Source organism: Scyliorhinus torazame, chromosome 5, assembly GCF_047496885.1.
Source record: "Scyliorhinus torazame isolate Kashiwa2021f chromosome 5, sScyTor2.1, whole genome shotgun sequence".
Classification (NCBI taxonomy): Eukaryota; Metazoa; Chordata; class Chondrichthyes; order Carcharhiniformes; family Scyliorhinidae; genus Scyliorhinus; species Scyliorhinus torazame.
In genome coordinates, this window is record NC_092711.1 from 9,075,695 (window position 1) to 9,087,747 (window position 12,053).

Genomic DNA, 12,053 nt, shown 5'->3' on the forward strand with positions numbered 1-12,053 from the left:
GTCTCCACACCCGCTTGATGTCTCCGCGCCTTCGGGCTCAGTGGCCCCTTTCCCGTCACGCCTGAGCTATTCCCATCGCTTTTTCCAACAGTCTGCTGGATTCAGCTGGGAGTTTCTTTTTGGATGTGAAGATTATCGATCCCGCAAACCAGCCGCTCCCGCACCATGTCGCCATGCGGGGTCCCAGAATCGCAGCACTCAGTGAACTGCAGATGCCTGGCTACGGAGGCTGAGAGGGTCCCTCACTGTGGCGTCACCTGGTCAAACAATTTTGATGGTTTCCACCTCTTGTCGGCCTTCCCTTCATGTTCCCTTTAACCCCTTCCTTCCCAGCTGCGATCCAACCGTTCACCTCGTCGCCAATGTGCTCGCCCGAGACACCAGTAGTGGCAAAGGAGTTTTATTAATGAACCTATTCGCCATAGCCTGATCCCCAAATATAACGACCAGTTAAACAATGCTTAACAATGAAATGAAATACCTGGTCCGGGATTCTCAACGCGGCTACGTGTTGACGACGGCGTCAACGGGCCTCTGGGCCCAGCGGTTCTGTCGCCCACAGGGGCCCAGCACGGTGCCGGAGTGCTCCAGCTGCCATACGCGGCCCTGCACAGCTCTCCGCGGATCCATGCATGCGCGTGGCGTCCGCTTTCGCCGGCACAATATGGCAGAGCAACACTGTGGGCCGGCGCGGAAGAAGGTAGGCCCCACCCCCCCCCAGATCGCACCGATCGGTGGACCCTGATCGCGGGCCTGGCCATCGTGGAGGCCCCCACCCCCGGAGACTGATTCCCGCCCCCCCCACAGCCCCCCCCCAACCGGTCGACCGCGGAGAATCGCCAGGGGCGGGGGGGGCCTCTTTCAACGGCTCCCCACCGGCGCCGCATCAACCGCACTTGCGCGACTGGCGCCAATTCTCCGGCCGCCGGAGAATCGTGTCCCGGCGTCGGACCCAATCGTGGGTCTGAGGCCCCATTCTCTGCCCCCACGCCGAGCGCCATTTCGCCGCGGAGACTCGGAGAATCCTGGCCTTTAACTCCTCACTGATGCCCCCTTTATCTCCAATCAAGCAGAACCAATTACAGGTCAAAAACCACCTTTAAATAAAGTTAGAAAACAGGGTTGTTCGCAGGCCTCTGGTTAAAGAGCTATTTTGAAAGACTTCTTGAAGCGTGAAAAGGAGATCCTTTCAGTAAACAATCCGACGATCCCTGTCCATCAGATTAATGCTGAAACTGACCGCCTTCTGCAAAAGCTGCTCCAGAAAACAAAACGACAGCTCTGCTCGCTACAGACCTGGCTCCTCCAATTGCTCATATCATCTTTATCCCACTCAAAAGACATGACCCAGTTACTTAAGTTTAAACATTATGGGCGCGATTCAACATCAAAATTTCGAGGTGTCGTTTTGGGCGAGTTTGACGGGGTGATTCCTGGTGTCTTTCTGGGTGCGAACCACACAGGTACTCAACCACACATTGGGCCCAACCTTTATGACACCCCATCATACACCCTCACACCCTTCATAACCCCCTTCCATTCTTCCTTTCATAGACATAGTTCTCCTCAGCTCCCGAAGGTCAACAGTGCCAACATGGCTCCCTGGCGCAACCGCCCTGGAACCTGGGGAGTGCCTGTGGAAATGTGGCAGTGCCAGGTTGCCAATGCCAGGGTGCCATCTTGTTACTGCCAGAGTGCCCGGATGCCAAGGAGAGTGCCAAGGTGCTCTGTATCCAACCACCGGGAGCCTCTATTGTCCCCTGGGACCCCCAGAGTGTCCATCGCACCTGGTGTCCGAATTCACACCAAACTCCCATTGGGCCATCTTCTTGTCAACATCAGCAAGGCTTTGAAAGAATGATGATCTCACTTTTACATCATCGTAGTTGCACCCTCTGCAGCCACAAAGTCTGCCTTTCTTTTAAGCCAGGGTTTAAAAAAAATATCAGTACAGCAGGTCGTATGAGGAACGGTTGAGGACTCTGGGTCTGTACTCGGAGTTTAGAAGGATGAGGGGGGGGATCTTATTGAAACTTACAGGATACTGCGAGGCCTGGATAGAGTGGACGTGGAGAGGATGTTTCCACTTGTAGGAAAAGCTAGAAGCAGAGGACACCATCTCAGACTAAAGGGACGATCCTTTACAACAGAGATGAGGAGGGATTTCTTCAGCCAGAGGGTGGTGAATGTGTGGAACTCTTTGCCGCAGAAGGCTGTGGAGACCAAATCACTGAGTGTCTCTAAGACAGAGATAGATCGGTTCTTGATTAATGAGGGGATCAGGGGTTATGGGGAAAAGGCAGGAGAATGGGGATGAGAAAATATCAGCCATGATTGAATGGCGGAGCAGACTCGATGGGCCGAGTTGCCTAATTCTGCTCCTACGTCTTATGGTCTTATGGTCTTAAACATACACACCCGAACCCAGGATTTTTAAACCATTATTATACCAGGTACATTCAATCCAATATATATACCGATGTCTTACATTCATTACACATGGAGACTGCAAATTAACCGGATGGGCAGATTAGGCTAACAGTCTGGGTTAGTGTGTGTGCAACTGCTGTAGTCATGTTTGCAAAGAATCCTGCTTTGAAATGTGGGGAGCCAGGGGTGTCATTAAACCATTGTAAAAAGCTAGGGCTGATGGAGTTGCATTTGGAGGAAGGGGGATTCCCTGTGGAGTTAATTAGGTTTCAGCTTGGTCAGATGATGTCGTTACTGGGTGGAGCTGAGGCGTGAAGGAGTTTGGAAAACGCAGTTGAGCCCTGAGCTGAATGAAGCTGTGACCAGAGGTCGAGCAGACTACTCTCCCCGGAGTTCAGTTAAAAGAGATCAACGGTATTTAAGGCGGTGCAGACTTGTCTGAGTACAAGGGGGAGCTGAAACAAACGGAGAAATAGCTTTTTGAAAACATACTGCCAGAGTTTCTGCTTTTCTGTGAAGCACTGTCAAGACAAGGCCTTTGACAAAATGCCGTCTAGGAGACGGTTAAATAAGTTAAAAGCCCAGGGTGTTAAGGGTAAGATGGATAGAGGATTGGCTGACTGGCAGAAGGCAGAGAGTGGGGATAAAGGGGTCTTTTTCAGGATGGCAGCCGGTGACTAGTGGTGTGCCTCAGGGTCGGTGCTGGGACCACAACTTTTCACAATGTACATTAACGATCTGGAAGAAGGAACTGAAGGCACTGTTCCAAAGTTTGCAGATGATACAAAGATCTGTAGAGGGACAGGTAGTATCGAGGAAGCAAGGGGGCTGCAGAAGGACTTGGACAGGCTAGGAGAGCGGGCAATGAAGTGGCAGATGTGGAAAGGTGTGAGGTTAGGCACTTTGGAAGGAGGAATTTAGGCAGACTATTTTCTAAATGGGAAAATGCTTCGGAAATCAGAAGCACAAAGGGACTTGGGAGTCCTTGTTCACGATTCTCTGAAGGCTAACGTGCAGGTTTAGTCGACAGTTAGGAAGGCAAATGCAATGTTAGCATTCATGTCGAGAGGGCGAGAATACAAGACCAGGGATGTACTTCTGAGGCTGTACAAGGCTCTGGTCAGACCCCATTTGGAGCATTGTGAGCAATTTTGGGCCCCGTATCTAAGGGAGGATGTGCTGGGACCTTGGAAAGGGTCCAGAGGAGGTTCACACGAACGATCCCTGGAATGATTGGATTGGATTGGATTTGTTTATTGTCACGTGTACCGAGGTACAGTGAAAAGTGTTTTTCTGCGAGCAGCTCAACAGATCATTAAGCACATGAGAAGAAAAGGGAATAAAAGAAAATAATTGTAAAAGATTAGAATGAGTATAAGTAAAGTAAAAAGTGGGTCTGTTTGTGAGAGCTCGCAAAGTCGCCTCGCTCCGGCGCCATCTTGGTAAAGGAGCTTGTCGTATGAGGAACAGTTGAGGACTCTAGGTCTGTACTCGGAGTTTAGAAGGATGAGGGGGGATCTTATTGACACTTACAGGATACTGCGAGGCCTGGATAGAGTGGACGTGGAGAGGATGTTTCCACTTGTAGGAAAAACTAGAAGCAGAGGACACCATCTCAGACTAAAGGGACGATCCTTTAAAACGGAGACGAGGAGGGATTTCTTCAGCCAGAGGGTGGTGAATCTGTGGAACTCTTTGCCGCAGACGACTGTGGAGGCCATCCTGATCTGCACCTGTGGGATTAGCAGCCTTCCCTCGGTTAATAAACCCCTTTGTTCGACAGAAATCCTCCAGAGCATTTCTCGAGCAAATACACTCTCTCTCTCTCCCTCTGTTTGCCCATCTCTATCTCCCTGTCTCGCTCCCTCGCTCTCTCTCCCTCTCCGTCTCTCCCACTCAACCTCTCCCTCTGTTTGCCTGTCTCCTTCGCTCTCTGCCTCTGCTTTTCTCTGCTTATCTCCCTCTGTGTCTCACTCCCTCTCTCTGTCTGTCCCTGTCTCTTTCTTTCTCGTGCTCTCAACTTTCCTCTCTCTCTCTCTCTCTCTGTCTCACTCCCTCTCTCTAGGTCTCCATCTCTATTTCACTCTCTCCTTCCCCATCTCTCTCGCTGTCTCCCAATCACTGTCTCTCTGTTTCCCTCCCTTGCTCTCCATCTCACTCTCTCTGCCTGTCTCTCAGTCTTTCGCTCTCTCTGTCTGTCTATTTCTCTCTCTGTCTCTTTCTCTGCCTCTATTGTACTCTCTCTCTATCTGTCTTGGTCTCTATGCCTCTTGCTTTGCCTCCGTCTCAAAGAACAAAGAGCAGAGAAAGGAACAGCACAGGAACAGGCCCTTCGGCCCTCCAAGTCTGTGCCGACCATGCTGCCCGACTAAACTACAATCTTCTACACTTTCTGGGTCCGTATCCCTCTATTCCCATCCTATTCATGTATTTGTCAAGATGCCCCTTAAATGTCACTATCATCCCTGCTTCCACCACCTCCTCCGGCAGCGAGTTCCAGGCACCCACTACCCTCTGTGTAAAAAAAACTTGCCTCATACATCTCCTCTAAACCTTGCCCCTCTCACCTTAAACCTATGCCCCCTAGTAATTGACCCCTCTACCCTGGGGAAAAGTCTCTGACTATCCACTCTGTCTATGCCCCTCATAATTTTGTATACCTCTATCAGGTCTCCCCTCAACCTCCTTCGTTCCAGTGAGAACAAACCGAGTTTATTCAATCGCTCCTCATAGCTAATGCCCTCCATACCAGGCAACATCCTGGTAAATCTCTTCTGCACCCTCTCTAATGCCTCCACATCCTTCTGGTAGTGTGGCGACCAGAATTGAACACTATACTCCAAGTGTGGCCTAACTAAGTTTGATTAGTAAGTTTGCAGACGACACAAAGGTTGGTGGAATTGCGGATAGCGATGAGGACTGTCAGAGGATACAGCAGGATTTAGATTGTCTGGAGACTTGGGCGGAGAGATGGCAGGTGGAGTTTAATTCGGATAAATGTGAGGTAATGCATTTTGGAATGTCTAATGCAGGTAGGGAATATAACCCTCAAGAGTATTGACAGTCAGAGACATCTAGGTGTACAGGTCCACAGGTCACTGAAAGGGGCGACACAGGTGGAGAAGGTAGTCAAGAAGGCATACGGCATGCTTGCCTTCATTGGCCGGGGCATTGAGTATAAGAATTGGCAAGTCATGTTGCAGCTGTATAGAACCTTATTTAGGCCACACTTGGAGTATAGTGCATTAGGTGAATACATTCACCACACTCACGAACTGCAGAACAAAAGCAGCTTCAGTTATCATGGAAACATGAACTTGTGCAGAAACAATGTTGTTACTGCAGAAACTGACAAATTACCAGCTAATCAGAAATTCAAAACTGCACAGTCGAATGACTCAGAGAGGTTTAGGAAGATGATTCATACCTTACACAATACACAGCAAGATAGTGAGGAACGCTATATATACAGTGTTATACCCAGTGACACACAAGTGTGTTAACATAGATTATCATAGAATTTACAGTGCAGAAGGAGGCCATTCGGCCCATCGAGTCTGCACCGGCTCTTGGAAACAGCACCCTACCCAAGCCCACACCTCCACCCCCATAACCCAGTAACCCCACCCAACACTAAAGGCAATTTTGGACACAGAGGGCAATTTATCTTGGCCAATCCACCTAACCTGCACATCTTTGGACTGTGGGAGGAAACCGGAGCACCCGGAGGAAACCCACGCAGACACGGGGAGGACGTGCAGACTCCGCACAGACAGTGACACAAGCCGGAATCGAACCTGGGACCCTGGAGCTGTGAAGCAGTTGTGCTAACCACTGTGCTACCGTGCAGCCCTTAACAATGAAGTTACTGTGATAAGCCCCGAGTCGCCACATTATAGCACCTGTTCGGGGAGGCTGGTACGGGAATTGAACCGTGCTGCTGGCCTGCCTTCAAAGCCAGCGATTTAGCCCTGTGCTAAACAGCCCCTTATATAATATACACAGCGTTATACCCAGTGACGCACGGTGTGTTATTATATAATATACACAGCGTTATACCCAGTGACGCACGGTGTGTGATTATATAATATACACAGCGTTATACCCAGTGACGCACGGTGTGTTATTATATAATATACACAGCGTTATACCCAGTGACACACGGTGTGTTATATAATATACACAGCGTTATACCCAGTGACGCACGGTGCGTTATATAATATACACAGCGTTATACCCAGTGACGCACGGTGTGTTATTATATAATATACACAGCATTATAACCAGTGATACACGGTGTGTTATATAATATACACAGCGTTATACCCAGTGACGCACGGTGTGTTATTATATAATATACACAGCGTGATACCCAGTGACACACGGTGTGTTATTATATAATATACACAGCGTTATACCCAGTGACGCACGGTGTGTGATTATATAATATACACAGCGTTATACCCAGTGACGCACGGTGTGTTATTATATAATATACACAGCGTTATACCCAGTGACACACGGTGTTAATATATAATATACACAGCGTTATACCCAGTGACGCACGGTGTGTTATTATATAATATACACAGCGTTATACCCAGTGACACACGGTGTGTTATTATATAATATACACAGCGTTATACCCAGTGACGCACGGTGTGTTATTATATAATATACACAGCGTTATACCCAGTGACGCACGGTGTGTTATTACATAATATACAGAGCGTTATACCCAGTGACGCACGGTGTGTTATTATATAATATACACAGCATTATACCCAGTGACGCACGGTGTGTTATTATATAATATACACAGCGTTATACCCAGTGACGCACGGTGTGTTATTATATAATATACACAGCATTATACCCAGTGATACACGGTGTGTTATATAATATACACAGCGTTATACCCAGTGACGCACGGTGCGTTATTATATAATATACACAGCGTTATACCCAGTGACGCACGGTGTGTGATTATATAATATACACAGCGTTTTTCCCAGTGACACACGGTGTGTTATTATATAATATACACAGCGTTATACCCAGTGACGCACGGTGTGTCATTATATAATATACACAGCGTTATACCCAGTGACGCACGGTGTGTTATTATATAATATACACAGCGTTATACCCAGTGACGCACGGTGTGTTATTATATAATATATACAGCGTTATACCCAGTGACACACGGTGCGTTATTATATAATATACACAGCGTTATACCCAGTGACACACGGTGCGTTATTATATAATATACACAGCGTTATACCCAGTGACGCACGGTGTGTTATTATATAATATACACAGCGTTATACCCAGTGACGCACGGTGTGTTATTATATAATATACACAGCGTTATACTCAGTGACACACGGTGTGTTATATAATATACACAGCATTATACCCAGTGACACACGGTGTGTTATTATATAATATACACAGCGTTATACCCAGTGACGCACGGTGTGTTATTATATAATATACACAGCGTTATACCCAGTGACGCACGGTGTGTTATTATATAATATACACAGCGTTATACCCAGTGACGCACGGTGTGTTATTATATAATATACACAGCGTTATACCCAGTGACGCACGGTGTGTGATTATATAATATACACAGCGTTATACCCAGTGACGCACGGTGTGTTATTATATAATATACACAGCATTATACCCAGTGACGCACGGTGTGTTATTATATAATATACACAGCGTTATACCCAGAGACGCACGGTGTGTTATTATATAATATACACAGCGTTATACCCAGTGACACACGGTGTGTTATTATATAATATACACAGCGTTATACCCAGTGACGCACGGTGTGTTATTATATAATATACACAGCGTTATACCCAGTGACACACGGTGTGTTATTATATAATATACACAGCGTTATACCCAGTGACGCACGGTGTGTTATTATATAATATACACAGCGTTATACCCAGTGACGCACGGTGTGTTATTATATAATATACACAGCGTTATACCCAGTGACGCACGGTGTGTGATTATATAATATACACAGCGTTATACCCAGTGACACACGGTGTGTTATTATATAATATACACAGCGTTATACCCAGTGACGCACGGTGTGTTATTATATAATATACACAGCGTTATACCCAGTGACGCACGGTGCGTTATTATATAATATACACAGCGTTATACCCAGTGACGCACGGTGCGTCATTATATAATATACACAGCGTTATACCCAGTGACGCACGGTGCGTCATTATATAATATACACAGCGTTATACCCAGTGACACACGGTGTGTTATTATATAATATAAACAGCGTTATACCCAGTGACGCACGGTGCGTCATTATATAATATACACAGCGTTATACCCAGTGACGCACGGTGCGTTATTATATAATATACACAGCGTTATACCCAGTGACGCACGGTGTGTTATTATATAATATACACAGCGTTATACCCAGTGACACACGGTGTGTTATTATATAATATACACAGCATTATACCCAGTGACACACGGTGTGTTATTATATAATATACACAGTGTTATACCCAGTGACGCACGGTGTGTTATTATATAATATACACAGCGTTATACCCAGTGACACTCGGTGTTATATAATATACACAGCGTTATACCCAGTGACACACGGTGTGTTATTATATAATATACACAGCGTTATACCCAGTGACACACGGTGTGTTATTATATAATATACACAGCGTTATACCCAGTGACGCACGGTGTGTTATTATATAATATACACAGCGTTATACCCAGTGACGCACGGTGTGTTATTATATAATATACGCAGCGTTATACCCAGTGACACACGGTGTGTTATTATATAATATACACAGCGTTATACCCAGTGACACACGGTGTGTTATATAATATACACAGCATTATACCCAGTGACGCACGGTGTGTCATTATATAATATACACAGCGTTATACCCAGTGACGCACGGTGTGTTATTATATAATATACACAGCGTTATACCCAGTGACGCACGGTGTGTTATTATATAATATACACAGCGTTATACCCAGTGACACACGGTGTGTTATTATATAATATACACAGCGTGAGACCCAGTGACACACGGTGTGTTATTATATAATATACACAGCGTTATACCCAGTGACGCACGGTGTGTGATTATATAATATACACAGCGTTATACCCAGTGACGCACGGTGTGTTATTATATAATATACACAGCGTTATACCCAGTGACGCACGGTGTGTTATTATATAATATACACAGCGTTATACCCAGTGACGCACGGTGCGTCATTATATAATATACACAGCGTTATACCCAGTGACGCACGGTGTGTTATTATATAATATACACAGCGTTATACCCAGTGACGCACGGTGTGTGATTATATAATATACACAGCGTTATACCCAGTGACGCACGGTGTGTTATTATATAATATACACAGCGTGAGACCCAGTGACACACTGTGTGTTATTATATAATATACACAGCGTTATACCCAGTGACGCACGGTGTGTTATTATATAATATACACAGCGTTATACCCAGTGACACACGGTGCGTTATTATATAATATAAACAGCGTTATACCCAGTGACGCACGGTGTGTTATTATATAATATACACAGCGTTATACCCAGTGACACACGGTGTGTTATTATATAATATACACAGCATTATACCCAGTGACACACGGTGTGTTATTATATAATATACACAGCGTTATACCCAGTGACGCACGGTGTGTTATTATATAATATACACAGCGTTATACCCAGTGACACACGGTGTTATATAATATACACAGCGTTATACCCAGTGACACACGGTGTGTTATTATATAATATACACAGCGTTATACCCAGTGACGCACGGTGTGTCATTACATAATATACACAGCGTTATACCCAGTGACGCACGGTGTGTTATTATATAATATACACAGCGTTATACCCAGTGACGCACGGTGTGTTATATAATATACACAGCGTTATACCCAGTGACACACGGTGTGTTATTATATAATATACACAGCGTGAGACCCAGTGACACACGGTGTGTTATTATATAATATACACAGCGTTATACCCAGTGACGCACGGTGTGTGATTATATAATATACACAGCGTTATACCCAGTGACGCACGGTGTGTTATTATATAATATACACAGCGTTATACCCAGTGACGCACGGTGTGTTATTATATAATATACACAGCGTTATACCCAGTGACGCACGGTGTGTTATTATATAATATACACAGCGTGAGACCCAGTGACACACTGTGTGTTATTATATAATATACACAGCGTTATACCCAGTGACGCACGGTGTGTTATTATATAATATACACAGCGTTATACCCAGTGACACACGGTGTGTTATTATATAATATACACAGCGTTATACCCAGTGACGCACGGTGTGTTATTATATAATATACGCAGCGTTATACCCAGTGACGCACGGTGCGTTATTATATAATATACGCAGCGTTATACCCAGTGACGCACGGTGCGTTAGTATATAATATACGCAGCGTTATACCCAGTGACGCACGGTGCGTTATTATATAATATACACAGTGTTATACCCAGTGACGCACGGTGTGTTATTATATAATGTACACAGCGTTATACCCAGTGACGCACGGTGTGTGATTATATAATATACACAGCTTTATACCCAGTGACACACGGTGTGTTATTATATAATATACACAGCGTTATACCCAGTGACACACGGTGTGTTATTATATAATATACGCAGCGTTATACCCAGTGACGTACGGTGCGTTATTATATAATATACGCAGCGTTATACCCAGTGACGCACGGTGTGTTAGTATATAATATACACAGCGTTATACCCAGTGACGCACGGTGTGTTATTATATAATATACACAGCGTTATACCCAGTGACGCACGGTGTGTTATTATATAATATACACAGCGTTATACCCAGTGACGCACGGTGTGTGATTATATAATATACACAGCGTTATACCCAGTGACACACGGTGTGTTATTATATAATATACACAGCGTTATACCCAGTGACACACGGTGTTATTATATAATATACACAGCGTTATACCCAGTGACGCACGGTGTGTTATTATATAATATACACAGCGTTATACCCAGTGACACACGGTGTGTTATTATATAATATACACAGCGTTATACCCAGTGACGCACGGTGTGTTATTATATAATCTACACAGTGTTACACCCAGTGACGCACGGTGTGTTATTATATAATATACACAGCGTTATACCCAGTGACACTCGGTGTTATTATATAATATACACAGCGTTATACCCAGTGACCCACGGTGTGTGATTATATAATATACACAGCGTTATACCCAGTGACACACGGTGTGTTATATAATATACACAGCGTTATACCCAGTGACGCACGGTGTGTGATTATATAATATACACAGCGTTATACCCAGTGACACATGGTGTTATTATATAATATACACAGCGTTATACCCAGTGACACACGGTGTTATTATATAATCTACACAGTGTTACACCCAGTGACGCACGGTGTTTTATTATATAATATACACAGCGTT